At 39.1% G+C, this 22,891-nt stretch overlaps 1 long non-coding RNA gene across 4 annotated transcripts in view; it reads left to right on the forward strand.

The window, feature by feature from the left end:
- LOC108522963 (uncharacterized) overlaps nt 1-3,227 on the forward strand; it is a 104,486-nt gene extending 101,259 nt beyond the window's left edge. For all 4 annotated transcript variants that reach the window (XR_001883655.1, XR_001883656.1, XR_001883654.1 and 1 more), the window contains one exon: nt 3,116-3,227. This is a non-coding gene — a long non-coding RNA (uncharacterized LOC108522963). The remainder of the gene's footprint in view (nt 1-3,115) is intronic.
- The last annotated feature ends 19,664 nt before the right edge of the window (nt 3,228-22,891 follow it).

Genomic DNA, 22,891 nt, shown 5'->3' on the forward strand with positions numbered 1-22,891 from the left:
AAAAAAAAAAAAAAAATTAGCCAGGCGCGGTGGCGGGCGCCTGTAGTCCCGGCTACTTGGGAGGCTGAGGCAGGAGAATAGCCTGAACCCCAGAGGCGGAGCTTGCAGTGAGCCGAGATCGCGCCACTGCACTCCAGCCTGGGCGACAGAGTGAGACTCCGTCTCAAAAAAAAAAAAAAAAAAAAAAAAAAAAAAATTACATTAATAGTTGCCTAGAGTTAGAGAAAGAGAGGAAATGAGAAGGGATGCTAATGAGTGAGGGGTTTCTTTTGGGGATGATGAAATGTTTTAAAATTGACTTTAGTGATGGTAGCACAATTCTGTGAATATACTGAAAATCATTGTATTTTATGGTATGTAGATTATGTCTAAATAAATCTGTGGGGGAAAAAATCAGGTGAACCTTCAGGATAAAACAACAGGTCATTCTCTCTTTTACATTATTTTACAATATTTCCAACATCTAAAGACACAAATGATATCTCCCTACAGGAAAATCTATTCCTTCCAGAAATTTTTCAAAAATAAATAAAACACCCCAGATTGTCTTATTCTTCAGGTAGTACTGAAGCTAAAGAATACATTGAGTCAACTACCTTGCTATAAAAGACAGGGGAGGCAGCTAAGATACACAAGAGTTTATTCTGAAGCAATGTTTTCCTGTTGTGGCCACTAAATCACAGAAAATGCAGCAGGATATGAAAGCTCACCTTATTTTCTGACATGGAAATTCCAAGGTTATGCTTATCTGGGATGCATTACAGGAAATCATTAGATACATTCTGTTGAAGAAGGCAATCTTCCCCAAAATAGCATGAAAATACTCCCTCCTCTCAAAGTAGGGAGGTAGTTATGATGGTTCATCTCAGGTGTCAACTTCACCAGATTAAAGAATACCTGGAGAACTGCTAAAGCATTATTTCTGGGAATGTCGATGAAGGTGTTTCCATGAGAGATTGTTATGAGAGTCAGTGGGGTGAGTGGGGAAGATCTGCCCTGGTGTGGGTGGGCACAATTCAATCATCAGGGGCCAGGAGAACAAAAAGGAGAGAAAAGGATTCCCTTGCTCTCTCTCCTGGAGCTCAGACACTTTCCTGCTCCTGCCCTTGGTTATCAGAAATCCAGGCCCTCCAGCCTTGGGACTTCAGGATTTATGACAGCAGCCCCTCAACTTCTCAGGGGATTACTAATTACACCATCAGCTTTCCTGCTTTTGAGTCTTTTGGACTTTGCCTGAGCCCCTGGGACTTAGCATCCCAAGGTCTCTAGCTTGCAGATGGCTTGTTGTGGGACTTCTCAGCTTCCGCAATCACATAAGCCAACTCCCCTAAATAAGTCCTCTTTCATATATCTATGTATATTTCTATATCATCTGTATCTATCTGTCTACTTATATATATATATCCTTTTGGTTCTGTTTCTCTAGATAATTCTAATACAGTACCAAGCACGTCTATTTTAAAACTGATCCTGGAGTAAAGGGCGACTATTTATTCTGTGGCTAACCATTTGAGCTCAGGAATGATTTACACAGAGGAACTTCTTGGTTGGCCATTAAGGAATACTGTGAGAGGGAAAGAGAGAAGGTGATTGTGTAAGAGATTGAGAGAAATTTGGGTGAGGATGAAGTTTTTGATCTCAAGAGATAGAGGCAGTACACATGAGAAGCTAAGGGAGTGTGAAGGAGATAGGTAGGAAAAAAAAAAAGTCCCATATAGCTGGAAAAGTGTTCCAAGAGCAAAGAAGCTGAAAAGTATGTTGGGGTGCCCCAGGACTACCTGGTGTCTTGACAGTCAGCCAGATAGGCCTGAACCTGTGTCCAGACATCCTGTGGACAAGAATGTCCTTCTGTCCACACCAAGCTCTCACCTATTAGTCGCCCATGAACAGGAGCAATACCCAGTCCCCATCAGGAGATAACTTCAACACTAGCTTGGTGTCCCTGGAAGATGCCTTTCTGCAGTGCCCCAAGGACAATCCCAAGACCAAAGATATTCTCAGAGAGGAGCTGTGGGGCAAAGTGGGGGCTAAGTGGAAAGCTTCAATACACAATACACAAAAGGGACTGCCATTAATGCTCTTATCTCCTAAGTAGATCCTCTGTTACTTAAGCAAGAGAGTGTTACACAGATCAAGTACCCACGGCACATACTTTTCATATGATAGCTTGTAAGGCAAACCCTTTGAAAGAAGATTTTATTTTGTAGAAAATATTGATTGTGATTTACAGTTGAGTTCTGGTACTTGAGGTAGGATTAAGAACAGATAAAATCTTTTATGAGGAAATCCTGCCATTTATTGAAATGCCTATTGAGTGCAAGGCACTTTTGTTTCATGCCCTGAAACATGAAACAAAAGGAGGTAGATGTCATTTCCTTTTTATAAGGAGGCTCACCCTCTGGAAGAACAAACGTCTGGCTCAGAATCATATTGTTTGGAATGGCAAAGAAAAATCTCACACTTCAATCTTCAAACTTCTAAGACCCAGCTTGTGAAACACATTGTGATACATTCTTCTCAACGGGTTGATTCGTTGCTTCTGAAGGGTGAATGAGCTGTACAGGCACCACAGGAAAAAGCACGAGGTGATTCCTTTATAGGGAATGAGGTACCTATTTTACACTTACACATAATAGTTGCAAAATTCTCTTCCTTCAGTCAATAAGTATTTTACACCACATATGATACACATAGTAGGTGTAAAATACATATTGACTGAAGAAAAAGAATTGGACACAACACTGTTTAGAAAACTTCTGACCAGCCTGAATATTGTAATCAGAAGCCTTTTGCAGCTCCACTAATACCTTTAGAATCCCCATGCCCTTGCTAATAATATGATTACATCCTTCTGCCGTGGTGTTTAATCTCAGCAGTACCCCCACAGATAACTCAATTCCAGGGAACACCCAAGGTGAAATTCTATCACTAGTTTCATAATAATGAAAGCCATACATCATAGCCATAAATTGCCAGGGGCCCTGGGGTGGGATGGGAGGAGGTATTGTAATGGCCTTAGGTAATTACAAAGCACAGACATTTACCATGATGGGAAATGAAAGCTGTATCTCAGTTATACTCAGACAGTAAGCAGGATAACCCTTCTTTTTTATAGGCATCTCCCGCAATATAGACACTATTACAGGAAGCCTTGGAAGATCAAACCAACTTTGACAAAAAGCCTCAAGTTGTAAGGTTGAATATGCAGAATAAACTGAAGGTGCAGATTGCCCTGGAGGAAAATAAATGACTACATTTTCTCCACTCACTAATTCATTTAATAAACACAATTACCAAGACAGCAGTTTGAAGCTATGAGTACTAAAAGGAACTGCTTTGAGAGCACATACGGGAGACATCTTAACTCCTTAAATGAGACTCAAAAGCGTCTTATCTAGAATTACACATATAGACCATACCTTTAAATAAAAGAATATGAATAGCTAATTTTAAAAAATGCCTCAATATCAGTCACATGGGAAACAAGCTTGTTTTTAGCTGTCATTGCCTCTCCAGGACATGATATGGAATGCAATATGAGCACTGCAGTCCTCTTAGCTTCTGTTCATCAACTAGCTCCCCTGGGCTGATTTCTCATTACTTTACCCAATATGGCTGGATACTTCTTAGGATGCCATGCCCTATTTCTGTCTGTGTCCAAGCATTTAGTTCAGTGTATCCACCTGGAGTTCTACTACAAAATAGGAGCAAGGTCAGCTTTATTTTCAAATCAAATCTGCTTCCAATTTGTTTAGTGGGATGATCACCAAAGACCTTCAGGTTTTCAAATCCAATGGACAGCTTCGGGTCCTGGAAACATATTTTTCACTTGACTTGCAGAATCCCACACTCCCTTGGCTTTCCTCCTATCTGGATCTCAAAATTCTAACCTAATTTCTTGTTATCAACCTGCCCTGTAAATTTTGAAGTATTCCAAGTCTCACCTATAGAGTTTCTAATCTTTTCTACCCACATTTACTCCTTTAGTGGTCTCATTTAATCTCACAGGGTTAAATGCCATTTGTATGTTGATGACTCAAAAATGGATTTCTCCAGCCCTGGTCTACCAGTTCATGAATTCCTTACTTATGTATCCCACCACCTACTCAACAACTTCATTTAGATGGCTAATAGGCATCTGAAATTTGACATATATGTATTCATACCTATATATTCATTTCTCTGCCTGTCCATCTATTTATATAAATGTGTGATCTTCCACCCTTAATCTATTCCTGTTCATATTTCTATCACAGTAAATGCCAACTCTATCCTTCCAGTGGCTTAGAGCACAAACCAAAGTCACCTTCATTTCATTCATTTCTCTCACACTCCAAATCCAACCCAAAAACAAATCTTGATCAATTGCCTTTGAAAGTCTATCTAGAAACCTATTACATTTTGCCCCTCCACCACTACCACCTTTGTCCAAGCCACTAACCTGCTTACCCAGATTAGCCTAACACAGCTCCCTGTCTTTGACTTTACTCCCCTATATTCTATTCCCAGTATTACAACTGAAGTCATGTCTTTTCTTTCTTTTTTTTTTTTTAGACAGAGTCTCACCCTTTTGCCAGGCTGGGGTGCAGTGGTGTGATTTCAGCTCACTGCAACCTCCGCCTCCCAGGTTCAAGCAATTCTGCCTCAGCTTCCCAAGTAGCTGGGACTACAGGCACGCACCACCACACCCAGCTAATTTTTGTATTTTTAGAAGAGATGGGGTTATACCATTTTGGCGAGGCTGGTCTTGATTTCTTGATCTCATGATCCACCCATCTCAGCCTCCCAAAGTGCTGAGATTACAGGCATGAGCCACAGTGCCCAGTCAGTAAAGGCTTTTAAAAGTAAGTCCACTTATATAACTCATCTGTTCAAAACCTGCTAATGGTTTTCTGTCTCATTCACAGTAAAAGTCAAAGCCTTTGGAGTGGCTCAGATATCGTTAAACGGTATGTCCCCTCCCTCTTCCCCAACACACACCCAAATGAACTCTGACCTCATCTTCTGTGATTCTCTCACTGGCTCACTCCACAGTAGCACAGTGGCTCCTTTTTGCTCTTCATTGAAAGAGACAATCAGGACCTCTTTCAAAGCTTTGCACTTGCTGTCCCTTCTGCTCAAAATGTTCTCTTCCTGTATCTTCATGTCCTTTAGTTATTGGATTAAAATATTACCTCCTCCACGAGATTTTCCCTGACGACCATTCCATTTGAATTGCAACCTTGCCCTCCCACAATTACCTATAACTTTTCTATGCTTCGTTGTCCATTTTTCTTCTTAATGCTTATCACTATTTGGCATACTATATCTTTCATTATTTTTGATATGTTGTCTGTCTCTTCCCTCGCATGCAAACTCCATGAGATCAGGAGTTTTTATCTCTTTAATTGAAAAGTGTGCCACAGTTTCAAAATAGTATGTATCAGACCCAGAATAGGCACCCCATGAATACATTTTGAATGAACAAAGAAATGAATTCCACACTCAACCCCTTCATATTGAATGGCACAATATATTTACTTAATGACTGGGGAGAAAATAACCATAATACTCCATGTCTTCGAAATCAACCAGTTTAATGCCTTTCCCTGTACAGAAAAGAAGGCTAAGATCTAAAGCAGACTCACATCTCCTGTCTCTCACTCTGAGTGTTTCCTATGAATGGGTCTGTGTGGACTCTCCATAGGGCTGTTTCACAATATGCAGCTCCATCAGAGAAATGGGAACCTCCAACTTCCTTCAAGACAGTTTTTCTGCCATTTTGTGCCAACAAGGATGATGATCATGATAATGATGATGATAATGTAATCACATGGCTGACATTTACTGAGTGTTTACTATTCGTCAGTCATTAAACTAAGAATTTCTCATACATTATCTCATTTAATTGCAACAACAAATTTAAGAGGCAGCTACTATTACTAATCCCCTTTAATAGATGAACACAAAACGTAGCAAGATTAAGCAGTCTGAAAGAGTTCACACAGCTAATCAGTAGCAGAGTTTAATTAGAAGGGATAATTAATTATCTCCAGAACTTTAGATCCTGGCCTTTACCCTACATTGCCTGCCTGAGGCCTCTGCATCTATTGTACTTGGCTCCATCTGGAGATGGAGTCTCCATTGGTGGTCCTGATGATGGCTACCCTGAAGAAACAGCAGCAATGAAGGGCCCAGATGACGAATATTTCAAGGTCTTCTGGGTTGTAAGGGCAAGACTCCTCTCCATAAATGACTCGAACAAAAACAACTGCAATTGTTTATTTAAAGTCATGCAACTGGATCTAAGCATAGCAAAATGAAACGTTACAAAATTGTGATAGCAGCCATCATAGTTGATAAACTTACAAAAACTATGTAACCATCAACCTATATAATTTAATATCAAACTATAATATCCTGAGTTACATATCCTATCATAGTTTGAATCTTACCATAGTTTGGTAGTTCCCAATATTGGCCAAGATACCAGAAGAAATACTGGGATTCATTGAAACTATTGATGTAATATATATTCTCTTCTGGCTCATAAATAAAATATTACATGTAATCTTTTAAAAGCTCCTGCCAGCTGGATTGGCTAAATTAATTATCTTAAAAGGCAGTTTTGAAAAAAAACACACAGTGAGTTAAATTTCTTTATCATTAGAAGGCTTATCAGTTTATTCACGTGGGCAAAATACGTGCTCACATCCTACGAAACAAAATCTGGTACGCTTGGTTTCAATCCTCCTTCCAACACTTATTAGATGTAGGCATTAGGAATGATACTTAGCCATGAAAGACCTCAGTTAACCCATTTTTAGATCGGATTGGTGTCACCTGTCTCTCATATGTTTTGTAGACTCGGTGATGTCATATATAAAAAAGCTTCACACAGTAGCTGACATATCATAAGTCCTCAACAAAGGTCAGTTTACAAGTAGGGTCTCCAAATAAGTATACTTTTTGGCAAAGTCTAATGGCATGTTATCGTTTGTTAAAGGAGTTTCAAGATGATTTTTGAAAGTATTTTATTAACCTTGCCATTTTGGAGGCAACAATCCTTGCTATTACGGGTTATCTTAGATTACATGGGTTTTGCAAATTTAAAGTTTGGCAGTAAGACAGGAAGTCCTGGACAGTGAAGTCCTCTCCACATCACTATCAGAACCTGAAAGCAATTCTATATGTGTATGGCTACCAATGTCAGCTTGTGGTCATGAAGCAAATGACTGAGTCAAAGAGTTTTATAAAGAACAGTGTTCTCAGAGAGAAAGAACACCTGACTGCATGATGCAATGGCTTTGTAAAATGTCACCTTGGCTATGCTGAGCCACATTTCCACAAATCTCATTCCTATATGTTTCTGATTGGGTGGCGGAAGTGCAAGAGACACTCTTTATTATTTTTTTCTTTTTTAACTTTTAAGTTCAGAGTACATGTGCAGGTTTGTTACGTAGGTAAACTTGTATCATGGGGGTTTGCGGTATAGATTATTTCAACAGGACCCAGGTATTAAGCCTAGTACCCATTAGTTCTTTATTCTGATCCTCTCCCTCCTCTCAACCTTTGTCCTCCCAAAGGCTCCAGTGTATGTCGTTCCCCTCTATGTGTCCAGGTGTTGTCATCACTTAGCTCTCACTTGTAAGTAAGAACATGCAGTATTTGGTTTTCTGTTCCTGTGCTAGTTTGCTAAGGATAATGACCTCCAGCTCCATCCACGTCCCTGCAAAAGACATAATCTCATTCTTTTTCATGGCTGCATAGCATTCTGTGGTGTATATGTAACACATTTTCTTTATCCAGTCTATCACTGCTGGGCATTTAGGCTGATTCCATGTCTTTGCTATTGTGAATAGTGCTGCAATGAACATACACATGCATGTGTCTTTATAATAGAATGATTTACATTCCTTTATGTATTTACCCAGTAATGGGATTGCTGGGTCAAGTGATATTTCTGTCTTTAGGCCTTTGAGGGACACTCTAGTGGGAGATTTGGAGAGTAGACTGGAAGCAGGAGACATTTTTCCATATTTTGCTCTGTATACAGAACACTGGGTTTTTCAGTGCACACACATCACTAAGTACTATGTTACTGTTGCATATGCCTTTCCCCTTGTAAAGCACAGCATTCTTTTTGTTTTGTTTTGTTTTTGAAACAGTCTCATTCTGTCTCCCTGACTGGAGTGCAATGGCACAATCTTGGCTCACTGCAAACTCCACCTCCTGGGTTCAAGTGATTCTCCTGCCTCAGCCTCCCAAGCACCTGGAATTACAGGTGTGCCCCACCATGCCCAGCTAATATTTGTATTTTTGGTAGAGTCAGGGTTTCACCATGTTGGCCAGGCTGGTATTGAACTGCAGACCTCGAGTGATCCATCCACCTTGGCCTCCCAAAATTCTGGGATTACAGGCATGAGTCACTGAGCCCAGCAGCATTCTTAATATTGTCACTGACTTTTGATTTTCTCTTCGCAAGAAAATCTCTTAGCCCTTTTTGTTGCAGGGGGGCTTTACAAGTCACACATCTAGTAACTAGGCCAATCTTCAAAATACCAGGTTTTAAAACTCATCTAGCCCAATCATCACAACATGATTAAAACCATCCATCAATAATGCAACCCAGCAGGCAAGAATGCACATGCACCAGGCTTGTATGTTGAGATAACCCCTTGTCCCAGAACAGGCAGAAATAGCAGTAATTTTGTAGTTTGTGTATGTTGTGGTGGATCTGCTGACTCGCCTCATTGGCACAAGGCAGTAGCTAGGCCTACTAATGCTCTAAATTCCCCTGGGTCTTCCTTCAGCATCTCTCCTTCCTGGGTAGGTGTGTGTGTTTGGCACCATGATGAAATCCCGCGCTTCTCCAGGACACCTACACCTACAAGATGAGGCACAAGAAGTATACAGGTTTCCTTTTTTTTTTTTTAATTTTAATTTTAATTTTTTATTTTTTTGTGGGCTCCAGCTCATGCTTGAAGATTCCAGCTTGGTCTTGCTCTCCCTTCTTTCTACCTGTCTTCCCTTCCCAACGGCCTAGATTGTGGATTTCAAAATCCTGATTCAGATACAATGATAACAATGTTTCAGACACTGCTAATATAGTTTCCACAATTGCATAAGGTCAGATCCCTGCAACACACACACACACACAAACACACACATATGTATACACTCTTTGTTCTGCTTCTCTGAATGAAGCCTGGCTGATAGGCATTATTATCAACACTGAAGCCTAGCCAACAAGAAACTCCTTTAAGAGCCAACTCTGTCTTTTTTCCAGAAAGCTAACTGGAAAGTCTGAGGTTATACAAGAGCATAAAAAGTTGATTGATCTGTCAATATGTAACAGCTTTAGATATATTCATACATGTCAAAAGTCATGATGAGACTGAGGTGTCAGTAAGATTATATTATAATATTTCATCACAGAAATATGCTCAAGGACCTACTCAAATGCTCAAATCCTACTCTTAGCCACAACTGCCTTTTCAAAGCAAGACAGAATAATATTTAATGAGTTATAGACCTTCACAACTATTTTGGGATGATGCATAGATGAGTGTATGCGTGGTACTTGGTGAGGAGTGCTGTAAAAGGCAATTCAATCTCATTTTTCATCACATGGATTCAAAAGACTGTATTCAACATTTAAAAATTAATGAGTGGGAAAATAAACACATTAATTAGAAATAGGAAAGCAAATATCAAAAAGGAGCCACAATAATAGAAAGTAGCCCAGGTGGACATAAACATGGAAGCAATACACACTGCAGACTTCTAGAGGGGATGGGCGCATGGATTGACAAACTACCTCTTGGATATTATGCTCATACCTGAGTAATAGGATCCATACCCCAAACCTCAGCATCATGCAGTATTCCCATGTAACAAGCCTACACATGGACCCTCTGTATCTAAAATAAAAGTTTAAAAATAAAAAGCAATACATTGCCTTCAGAAAGAGAAAACTTGTGGCAATAGGGAGAGTGATGTGGTAGAGTTTTTGTTTATTGTTATTTTTTGATAAAATATTACTTGTACAAGTATCTGACTCTTTAAAATATTTTCATGTCTAACTTTGATTTTAAAATGGAAAATAAATTGAAAGCATGTATATACAAAGATGTTCATCACAGTTGTTTATAAAATCAAAACATTAACACCATCTAAATATCCATGTTCATAGAACGAATCGCTAAATTACTATATGCTACATAATGAAATGTATTGCTAATTAAATAATCTTTAGAAAGGATTTTACTAGACACATGCTTATGATAAGTTAACAGCAGGCTTCAAAACTGTATAATCAGCATCATCTCGCATTTATAGTAAGAGAGAAATAAATAAATCATGGAATATATAGAAGTAGAAATGGTAAAGTATAAGTGAGTAGTTTTACTGCTGCTTTTCATTTGCATATGTGTGTTTTCCAAAACTGTTAAAATAAATACATATGGGGGAGGAGAGGAAGAAAAGCAGAAGAAGATAGAAGAGAAAGGAGAAAGGGGAGAGGAGGAGTGGGATGACAGCACAGGTTGGGAGGAGGATGTCATGGAAGGCACCACAGCCCTAGGGCAGGAAGAGGTCCCTGTTGGTCCCAGCTGTAAATGCTTCTTTCTATATCTACTTGTCAACTATACAGAAAGGTGGTTGATAGAAATTTATACCTTTGGACTGTCCTCATACTGTATAATTACACATATCCTTCTGCATTCCCTTTTCTATCTTCTAAAGTACAATCTGCAAATAATAAAATGCACTTGTGTAAGTTAACACTTTGATGAGTTTGGATAAATGTTTTTACCTCTGCAAGCACCATGCCAATCAAGATATACAGTATTTCCATCACCCCCAGAGAGTTCCATTGTGCCCCTTTTCAGTCAATCCAATGCTTCCGTAGGAAATCTCTGCCGGTAGCATCTGTCATCTTAGTTTATCCCTCTGTTACAGAATTTCATATAAATGAAAATGCATAAAAGTGAAGCAAAGAAAACTAACATTTACTGAGTGTTTATGTTTTGCCAGGCACTTCAGTAAGCACTTATAGAACATTATCTTGATTAGTGCTATTATCAACATTATGAAGTAGCTATTTGAATTCCATTATAGGAGTTAGAAAACTAAGATTTTGCCACAGTCACTTGGCCAGTTGAGGATAGAAGCAAGATTTGAATCCATGTTTGGCCTAAATCCAAAACCACAGTGCTTTCTCATATTTCAGGTAGCCATTTGAGAAAGATACCAGAATAACATTCCATGAGGAACCAAGGAAATAGATAGAGAAGATTCTCCACTATTATTAACCTACAAAATCATTGGTTCTCTTTCAGTCAATTAAGTTGTTATAGTTTTCTTCATTTTTTTTCTAAGTAGACTGGCTCATTTCTGGTCCTTGAACTAAATTTCAAATAATAAAACACACCAAAACTCACTCTCTTATAAACTGATCCTATGAATATTCCCAGAGATAGGTGTCAGTAAACTCAATTCCAAGAGAAAATATAGCTTTAATATATTTCCAATGGAATTTAAAAATCAATATATTTATCCTACAGCAAATGTATTAGAAGACAACCTGCAAATTTTCTTTTAATTACTTCCTTGCCCATTTGTGTGCACATATACCTTCGAAACTAATTATTTCAGGATTCCCTTGACAGAATTTTTCCTTCCCATGGAGTGAATAATCTCTGTCAGCTGTAAATAATAATAAAAAGACAGCACATGCCAGTTTTACATCATATAATAGAGTTAAGGTGGTTTGTACTAATGTAAAAGAAATAAGGAAGACAAGCCCAAACAATCACAGGAGTTCAGTGTGTTCAAGTAAAGTTCTCTTCTGTCAATCTAACAAAATGAGTTATTCTTTTCTCTTTCTTGCCACATTTTAGGGCACTGTTCGGTACTGTGTTATTTGCAGCCAGACCTGTATTTACTAAAATGCATTTGCCTTTTCAAGTAGGCTAAAATATGCAGCAGGAAAAGCAATTAGCATATTTATAAAATTACATCTATTTTGTTATACTCCAAAGAGAAATTGTAAGGACGGTGCACTCATTTTTACCAGACCAGCATGTCTTTGGGTTCCTATCATCCTGCAGGTCCAGAAGTGAACACGAAACCAATCGCCTAGATCACAGTTGTTGGTTAATGAGGGGTAGTGACCTCCCTCCCTAGGACATTTGCAGGAAGTGTAAGGAAAACAAGCATTTACCTTTTAAAATGAAGTCTCCAGAGAAATGTAAGCTTGGGGCTGCAATGAGCCCTCTTTGCTACCATGTGACAAGAGCTTATTAATGTTCAAAATCAATGAAGAAAAAGCAAAGCTGAGAGACAGAGAGTGAGATGTGTGCTGATATAATTTAAACTTTAGATTTATCCACACCTACGTCAAACTGGGTTTCTGTGTCTTGTAGCAAAAACATTCCTAATATTCAAGGTAAATTTGTGGGACAAAACACCAAGCAGTTTGCCAGCATGAATTCATTTACAAGCATCAGAAATTTCAAGCAAAGTGGGCATGTAAATAGGCTTGAGGGGCCAGAAAAAGAAACCTTGATTCTCAGGCCACCTTCTACTAACACAATGTTTTCTGAAGATGGTTTTCTTGGGTTTGGACCTAATATCAAAGGATAGACAGAACAGAAGAGAAAATTCTTCCTTGGTAGGAGACAACAGGTGGAAGATACACAGGTACATCTAGACACACATCTGTCCTACTTACTTGACTCTTAATCCTATACTGCCTGGGGACATTGTTTCTATTATAGCTTGTGTTGTCACACACCTTAGTATGTGAACTTTCCTTGAAACCCCTACATTTTAAGCTCTGAAAGAAAGTACTGACAACGTGTAATGCTCTTTACAATTCTTGATAATGCCAGGCACAGTACTTCATATGTAGTAGATTCTCAGTACATATTTAGTGAATAAACAGAGGGAAAAATCAAATGAAAAATCAAATAATACACAATGACAGGGGTCATTTGTGGACATCGATCCACACTTTGTTTAGAAAAAAAGCCACCAGCATATGGGTTTATATTTAATAACTCACTTTGATGGTGATGAGACTACCTTGTTAGAAACCCTCTAACTTTCTGTGAAGGGAACCTTTGGAATTTTTTTTTTATGGAGTCCAAGATCTTCAATAATGCCACATAATAATTTTTTCTCCTCTGATAATATATACTCCAATTTCTTCTTTTAAAGTTTTCCCTACACATAGAAGTCATGTATGCCTGACTTGTGTGTTTCTGTAAAAGACTCAGACTAGGGAAATTTTTGCCCCATAGTAGTAAGGTATGAAGTATTGTGATAAAAATGTACTATGGTCCATAATTTCTGTTCTGGGAGAAGAAATTAAAAACAGGTCAGAAGACTTCCCCACTACATAAAATCCCATAGTGTTGTCCACAGATATGGTACAAAGAATTGTCAATCTTCTATAACCATTTTCAACTTTGAGGAGCCATGCTAGTTTCAGAGCTCAGTTCCTGACAATTAGAGAATACCCTCTTCTGTAAGGGGGTATTACAATGTAGGTCATTGTAATGATGTTCACTTAAATGTCTTTTGTTGTAACAGTAATTTGGTACTACATTTGCTAGAGGAAAAAAAGTATTCCTAGAAAATGTCTACCTATATTGTGATTTGGAAAAATAAATAAAATAATCAGAATTTGGTCCCCAAAAGGGAGCCAGATCCTAAAACATCCTGGCTGAAGAAGAGATGAATAAGATGAGTCATAGCATATTTTTGATATCTTTAAATAATGTAAGCTCATAATATTTTAAAGTCAAAAAACTATTAGAGATAATTTAGTTCAGTGGTTTCCAAACCTGGCTGATTGTATAAATTACCCTAGACTGACTGAATCAGAATGTTCAGGGGTAGGGCCCAGGAACACACACTAATGTTTAAGTCCTCAAATGCATTAGAGATCATCCAGATAGATAAGGAAATTAAAAAATCAAATGATTTATGGAAAATTGCATATCTTGTCAACAGCAAAAGCAGTTCTAGAACCTAAGTGGCAAAGTCTCAGAATTGAAAAATATTTCAGCAAGTCATCCTACCATAACCCTCTGAGAGTGGTCTTTAGAGTATAAAAGATTTTCCTAGAGAACTCAGATTTCAGCCTCTACCCAAAGACGTTCTCAAATGCTAAGTCTAAGGTGGAGCCCAGAAATATGCATTTTCAATGAGATTCTAGCTGATTCTGAAGGAGACAGAATACAGGGCACAATTTAGGAAATTCTGCCTATCAGTTGAACTTTTGTTTAAACTCATTCCAATTATGTGAAGCTTAAAACTGTTAATTATCTTTCCTTTTTTTGTAGGTCTGTTAGGAACAGTCATATTTTTCTCAGAAATCTGCCCATGAAACTCTCCCCTATAGGATTTAATTTCACCTTCCTGGGCTATACTAAAGGCTTGCTACCAATGCAGCACGATAGCTTGTTGAGCATTTATAACCCTTCCAAGACTGCTTTCTCCAGAGGGGGTTGGCAGAGGATGAAGATTAAAAATTCCTCTAGTGCAGCTCTCTCTCCTCTCACTTTGTCACTTCTATCACTTATGGCCGAAACCCCTCTATCACTAAAAAAAAAAGACCCCAAAGACATCAGACTTGGCTGAACAAACGTGCAAACGCTTCCTCAACAGCAGCTTATCCCTGTGCTGGGCAACCTCTCTGCTGGCCTGTCTTCTACTAGGAGACAGTGTGGTGATATGGATTCATAGTACAGGCTCTGCAATTAGTCAGGCATGGATTTGTTGCATTCCCGTTCTTATCTACAGAGATATTATTTACTTAACTTGTCTGTTCCTAAGTTTTATCAGCTAAAATATCAGTATGTATGAAGTACTGTGCTTGGCATTTAAAATCACTGACTGAAGCAGCATCTTACCTTCTTATGGCTTAGAGCCATAAGCCTTATGCAAGCAGCTGGGTCTGGTTCTGAAACCAGAAGAGTCCTGCTGCACAGAAACAGAGCCAAACCTGTTTTTCAACAATTACTTTTTTTCAACCACAGTCATTCCCTTAGACTAAGTCAAACGCAGAGCAGCTTCCTTACCCCTTACCCCAGGCCCCGCCCCCTATGGCCTCCCCAGCATAAAGGGTGACCACCCAGCTCAAGTGGGCACCCCTGGAAAAGTGAGCCTAAGATGTTCAAGTCTCTAGGTGTCTTGTTGCTCATGCCTCTTTTCTCTGCTCCAGCTTAACTGATGCCTCTGTGTTGCTCCCTGTCTCTGCTAAGCAGCTTCTCTTTGTTGGCTGCCTTTCCCCACTAGCTCCCCCCTCTGTTTGTTGTTTGTTTAGAACAAACTGTTTTCTTCCATAAAATGGATGGAAGCAGACACACGTCTCAGGGACTACAGAGACAGGGGACTTGTTTAAAGTTGAAAATCATTCAAGGGCACGTGCAAAATGCCCTGAAGTGTGGAGGGAAAACTAGAACTACGATTAATTTTCTTTCTTTTTTTTTTTTTTGAGACGGAGTCTTATTCTGTCGCCCAAGCTGGAGTGCAGTGGCCAGATCTCAGCTCACTGCAAGCTCCGCCTCCCGGGTTCACACCATTCTCTGCCTCAGCCTCCCTAGTAGCTGGGACTACAGGCGCCCGCCACCTCGCCCGGCTAGTTTTTTGTATTTTTTAGTAGAGACGGGGTTTCACCGTGTTAGCCAGATGGTCTCGATCTCCTGACCTTGTGATCCGCCCGCCTCGGCCTCCCAAAGTGCTGGGATTACAGGCTTGAGCCACCACGCCTGGCCCCGATTAATTTTTCTAAAGAGTTTGAAGGTATTTGAGAGCACAGGCTCAGAATAAAGAAGGGAACAAGGGAATTTAGACAAGCAAGAAGCTCTGAAGACTCAGAGTGAAGAAGACCTCAAAGATACCAGACTCGGCTGAACAAACGTGTAAAGCTTCCTCAACAGCAGCTTATCCTTCTGCTAGGCAGTCTCTCTGCTAGCCTGTCTTCTACTAAGAGAGTGTGGTGATGTGGATTCATAGCACAGGCCCTGCAATTAGTCAGGCACAGACTTGTTGCATCCCTGCTCTTATCTACAGGGATGCTATTTACTTAACTTGTCTGCTCCTAAGTTTTGTCAGCTAATGATAATTAATGCCTACTTATATTAGCATGGACCAAGGTTCATGCTAGGTTGTGTGGTTGCAATCCCAAAAGCTCAGGGGCTGCACCCCACAACTGTGTTTCTTGCTCAAGCTGCATGCTGAAGTTGACAGGGGGGTGCAACTGTTCACAATCACTTTCCATTCTTTCAGCCAGAAGGACCAGGGCCTCCGTAATGCTACAGAGGAGGGGAGAGCCTAGAGAACCATTCAAGGCTTGACGTCAAGTGTATCCCTTCCATAAATGTGTCATTGGCCAAAACTGGCTTCTGAGCTTGCAACCTCTTTCCACCACAGGGCTCACAAGTGTAGGGTTCTTTGTGCCTGGAAAAAAGTAGATAATGAGACGTTGACAAACAGTATCATTTACCACATGGATGCATAAGGCTGTTTTGAGGAGTAAGTGACACAATGCCTGTAATACAGTCAGTGCAGTGCCTGACCTGGCATGAAAAATGTGTTCAAAAATAGCAGCTGTTATTACCCAATACCTCTGTCACCCACATTGGCCCTTGCCTATTGAGTTACTCAGGTCTCATTATTTACCTAACATATATGAAATACCTCATCCAGAGTTGGAACACATCCCCAAGAATACTGCATTCCAGGTTCTGTCATTTTGGAGAAGAAAAAATACTAGACTAGAGGACAAGAAATAAGAGTCACAGATTCCAGCCTTTTACAGCTTAGAGCCTTGTGACACTTGGCAAGTCACTGAAAGCACCTGGGCCAGTGTAAAAGGGCTCACTACTTAAGGGAAAGAAATGAGGTGAAGTAGAAAAGTAGTCATGTGAATCCAGTTTCAACTTTGCAATTGATTGGAAGTATTAGGTTGGTGCCAAAGTAATTGCAGTTTTCAACAGAACCTTGGGAAAGTCATTTAATCTTCTGCAATTTGGTTTTCTCATTCAAGTGGTTTAGGTCAGATTACCTAAAGCCCTATAAGCTAAAAACGTCAATTATTACAGATAATGCCTGTTCAAGAATGGCCCTCTATTCATTGAAAATTGGAGTTCTCAATTACCTATCCAACCCTATAGCCCCAGGCCCTAGCCTCTATGTAGTTAAGCCATCGTAGAATGCTGAATAACTTAATTCATGTCATACCGGATGGGTAGCGGTGAAACAGGAACAGAAATGACTTCTAGGTGCTTCGGCAAGAGGGAGAATGTATCAGGGTTACGCAGGACATATTACGAGTGCCCTTAGTGCTCCTCAATACAGGCTCCAATTTTAGCTCACTCCCAATCAAAAAAGTACCTCTCCTCTCTAATAATAGCAATATAACCTCTCAGGTTATCGGAGGGCAACAGAAAAACGAAGATAGGGAGAGAGCCTTTAAATCAGAGTTCAGAGATAAGCAAGGTAAACACCGACAAAGGGAGGTAAAACTATCTCTCCGTGTGGTAGGCAGAATAATAGGTCCTCAAAGATGTTCACGGTTCATGTGCAAATTCCCAGAACCTGTGAAACTGTTGTTAAATGGAGAATTAAGGTTGTTGATAAAATTGAGGTTGATGCTCAATCTAACATAAAGATATTGTCTTGGATTATCCAGATGGGCCCAATTTAATAAAACGGGTCCTTTACAATGGAAGAGAGAGGCAGAAAAATCAGTGTCAGAGTGACATAGCATGAGGAAGACTTAGCCAGCTAGTGCTGACTTTAGATGGAAGGAGGTTGTGATCTAAGGAATACGGGTAGCCTCTAGAAGCTGAACAAGAAAAGTGAACTCTCCTCTAACTTCTCCAGAAGGAATACAGCTCTGTTGATGTCTTGATTTTAACCCAGCAAAACCTGGGCTAAAGTCAGACGTCTAAACTCCAAAACTGTAAGATAATAAATTTGTGTTGTTTTAAGCAACTAAGTTTGCGGTAATTTATTGTAGCAGCTATAGAAAATTAATGGACTCCATCATGAATAATTAGCAGCAGGCATCTAGTGGAGGAGGGAACAAATTTTCATAGATATCAGTGAATAAGGATAGTACTGATAGGTAACATGGAGCAAATAGAAGTGCAATAACTAAAAGTTTTCTGTAAACTATAAAAAGTACTCTAAAAAATATACCAGTAATTCTGATGCAGGTTATGTAAAGACAAGAATGATATGGGCACTTTCTCTAGGGAAGCAACTAATAGCTTAAATTCAGAACCACACTGAATATCATTTAAAGTTCTGCACATATTCCAAGACAGTAAAATCTCATGCAAAGAGCATAGGAGCTGAGACCAGAATATTTAGTTCTGTCACCATTTGTTCTGTTGGGCATAACCACTCGAAGCTTGGGCTTACTTATAAACAAAATGAAAGACTATTGTATCAACCTCATGAAGTGATGAGAATTAAGTGGGTTAATTTAATATAAGAACACTTAACACTATACCGAATATATAATAAGCATTCAATAAATGTCATCTATTTATATTATACATACGTTCTTAATAGAATTCTCATTCCAAACGTTGGCACTTTGAACACATTATTTTGTTGTTTTTGTAGAGATCCAATTAAACTATTGTTTCTGGGATGCTCTAATGTTGGAATTGGGTGACTCCGATAGAAGAATCACAGTCAGTATTCAGTTACCACACAGTAGGAAAAGCCAAGTAAGCATTGCTACTGGCAGAATTTAGTCTTAATGAGGGGTATTTCTGCCTGGGTGAGCCACATATTATAGCAGCATCTGGAACTAGTCTCTGTGCCCAGCGGGTATCTATGGACACCAATGACTCCCACTCCTGCTATAAGAGAGAAAAGAGTTGAAATCAACTGCAAGGAAGGTTTCAGAAGCACCTGCAGTTCTTGGCATCACTAAGTCTAAAGAATCACTAAATTACTTCCCTATGCAGCATCACAGATGCTAGTAACTTGCACCTGTGCTTATGTGTGTCTGCTGGGGGTATGGAGCGCAGAAAGAAACAGGAACATCAAAGGAAAAAGAGAGGCTCCTTCTCAGAAGTATGGTCACTTACAGACCATCACTCATATGAACCACAGACCATCAATAGAGTCATGTGGGGAACTATACTCTTCACCAAACTAGGAGTTTCTCAACTGCAGAAAATGTCTTCATTGTTGGGTCCTACATAGTATATTTGTTGTTTGTCCTACAAGAAATTTGTACTCAATTAAGTTGAAATAATTTAATACCATAAAACACAAAGTTATGAGATTTGCGGCAGGATAATTTATTAAAATATGTGGTACTTTTACCACTGCAGAAGAATAGAAAAGAAATAGATATATAACACACATCCTCAGGGAGAAGGATCATGAAATCCAGAGACCTCCACAAGATAAGCAAGCTGTTTTGTTTTAAAAGCCAAGGCTCAGCCGGGTGCAGTGGCTCATGCCTGTAATCCCAGCACTTTGGGAGGCCGAGACACACCCATCTTGACCTTGATCACAAGGTCAAGAGATCAAGACGATCCTGGCCAACATGGTAAAATCCCGTCTCTACTAAAAACACAAAAATTAGCTGGGTGTGGTGGCACACACCTGTAGTCCCAGCTACTCGGGAGGCTGAGGTAGAAGAATTGCTTGAACCTGGCAGGTGGAAGTTGCAGTGAGCCAAGATTGTGCCATTGCACTTCAGCCTGGAGACAAAGCAAGACTCTGTCTCAAAAAAAAAGAAAAAAAAAAAAAGCCAAGACTCACAAAAGCAAAGAGCTAAAGTCTGTGCATAGGGTGAGGGATACAACCCTGAGATATCCAGCAACAAAGGAGTATTCTGAGCCAAGTGAAGAGGGTTGGGGATTTGGAGGAGATTTGTGGGAGCAGAATGGCTAAGAGACAGGGCATCGTCCAGGTGGATTGTAGATATTGGAAACCCTCCACACGAAGAGCCATGATGTTGAGAGCTGTGATTTTGGGGCCATAGATAAAGCTCCTTGGTACAGCAGAAAAGATAAGCTACATCCACATCACCTAATCCGCGGATGTCTCAGTTGGAGCTATGATGGATTAAAGATGGCCCTTCATTTGGGGGTACCATTGAAATCTCTAGATTTCTTGTGGAATCCTAGGAAGATATGATAGTGAAAGGAATGCAAAGAAAAGTATGCAAAGACTCATTTAATTTCACTTGGAGAAACCAAAATATGTCATGCTTCTTGTCAATATAGTTGTAGGGCAAAATTCATCTGTGCTACATATGCATGATAAGAGATAGAAGGACTACACTAATATTAAAGCAGTTCTCTCTGTGTGTTCTTATTATAAGTAATATCCTATTTTTCCTTATAATTATATATACATAGGTATTTTTTAAAGCTATCTTTAAAAATAAAAGTACAAAATGTTCACCTTTCTACCCATGACTTACCAGATGGTGCAATGATCTTTCCTGGGAACAAGTGGCCCCACTCTTCTTTTGAACAAAGTCACAAACTTTGTGACTGGTTTTGGTTTCTGAGAAATTGGAGAAGCTATGACGTTCAAAGGCACACTCTGGCTCTTAGAGAGCTTCCATTCTTGAAAACCTCTCACTAGTGGTCTGTTCCAGCACACATGATGATTTTGTTGGGTGTTAAAAGAATGTAACATTCCCCAAGAAACAAACAAAACCAACTCTCTCCTCTGACAACATCAAGTCACTGAAGTCACTGAAATTGGAAATATCTTTGGGAAGTTCTATGGGAAAGATATTGCTGTTGTTTTTAGTTAATATTTACTATTTCCAATATTCTTTATGTAAATCCAGATTTCCATCTGCTAATATTTGCCTTCTGCCCAAAAAACTTTCTACAAGAACATTCCCCTACATACACAGTAAAATCATGAAAATCATAAAATTAATCCCAATATGCTACTAGCATCTAATCCTTCAAACCAGTTGCTCCAGTTAATTCCTTTATAGCAAAAGATACAGTTGCAGAATCAGGCATTGCATTTTGTTCCCATAGCTTTTCATCTTTTTCAGTCTGAAACAGTTCTTCAGGCTTTTCTTGTCTTTCACACTTTTGAAGATAAGAGGCCAGTTTTTTAATTTAGTTGTGGTAAAGAAAATACATAACCTTAAATTTGGCATATGGTAAAGTATTTTAAATAAGTTTACAAATTTCCAAAAGCAAGATCTCCTTGATTTGAGGTATCATGTCTTATTTCTGTATCCCTTAAACCTAACAAGGTGCCTGGAATATGATGGATTTTTAGCAAATATTTGTTGAATGAATAAATGATATAAACCCATTTCACAGATGGAAGTTGATAAATGGGTGCTAGCTTAAGACAACTGTTCTTTTTTTTTTTTTTTTTTTCTAGATTTGTTCCTTTATTCATCCCTCAGAAAATGCTCTTTGACCATTTGCTTCTATGCTGCCTTTGCCAATAAGACATGGTTCTTAACCTGCAGAGATAGCTATAGGAAAACATGACAGTGGGATGACTAAGAGCTATAAGATATGCAGGGGAGAGCTTATAACTAAATAAATTGCTGTCCAGCCCAGAAATGGGAGTGATTCATTCTACCTAAAAAAATCAGGAATAATGTCCCAGAGGAGGCAGCAATTGATATGACTCTTGAGAGATGAATAAGTTTCTGAAAACAGTGGGGAGGACAGAAGAGTCTGAAAAACACTTTCTACATTATCTAGCACAATCCTGTGCCTTCCATTGTAACTCAATATTATTGGCTGATGAATAAGACTGAAGTGACTAACCAGTAACTTGATTGAAAGTGAATCCCAACTCTTGTTTATTCTACCCTGATTCAGTTAATTTGGCGACCTCTGCAGATCTCTGTCTCAGCATAAGGATCTATTCACGAGGTCACATCCTCACAAAGCATAAAAGCTGACTCACATGCTTTGTGTGAGTCCTAACATCTGTGGTTTTATTTAATTTCACTGTAATGGTCCAAACTGAGATTTCTTTGTTATAATCAGATAGTCTGTAACAATGCTTGAATAGACTTGTTGCCTTAAGAGTAGGTTTGATTTTATTGATTTTCTTATAATGCTTGTAATTGTTCCAGTTTGTTGGAGCTTTTTTCTTTCCTCGCTTTTATATTTTCTAATTGCTTTCTCTCTCGGAAAAAAAAAATATGTTTGTGGCTTGTTGATCTTTTCCTTCATTAAGAATGTATGTTGCAAGATAGGCTTGGCATAGAAAGGCAAAACTCTATTATCAAAAATTTTATTATGTCCTCTGATATATGTTTCTCTTTCATAAAAATGCAACAAAATGCCTTTGTCCTTCACTTCATGAATAACTGTACCCTTCGGAAGAGGAAAAAAATAATATGTTATGTTCAACACTTTCATTCAAATGTTGTGTTATTAGTGTTTGGGAAAAACACATTTTAACTCGGTTATTTGATCGTCTTTGTCCTTTTTCACCTCTGCATTATCATCTGTGTTTTAAAAAAGGAAATGAGAAGCCATTCAAAGTCAGTGCAGAAACCATGAGGAGGAGCATCCCTCCCTAGGTATGCATCAATTCAGCAAACATTTACTGAACACAAACAAACTGGCAAGTAGGTTGTCAATTACTGGAAATAAATACAGAACAAAATTCAGTGTTCCTAATGCTAACGCTGAGCAAAATTGCAGATGGGTATGAGGTTCATCAAACCCTTCAGTGGTGATGCTGCACAGCAATTAGGTTCCCATCAGGGGCTCTGGAATCACACGAGAATGGGCTCTACTTCCAGTTTTGCTATAAGGTGAGTGACCTAGGGCAAATTAACTGTCCTATTTGAGTCTCACTTCTCCTATCTATAAGTTTTTGGTAATACCAATACCTGCTTCAAGACTTTTCT

Source organism: Rhinopithecus bieti, unplaced genomic scaffold (genome assembly GCF_001698545.2).
Source record: "Rhinopithecus bieti isolate Rb0 unplaced genomic scaffold, ASM169854v2 scaffold_65275, whole genome shotgun sequence".
In the NCBI taxonomy this organism is placed as follows: domain Eukaryota; kingdom Metazoa; phylum Chordata; class Mammalia; order Primates; family Cercopithecidae; genus Rhinopithecus; species Rhinopithecus bieti.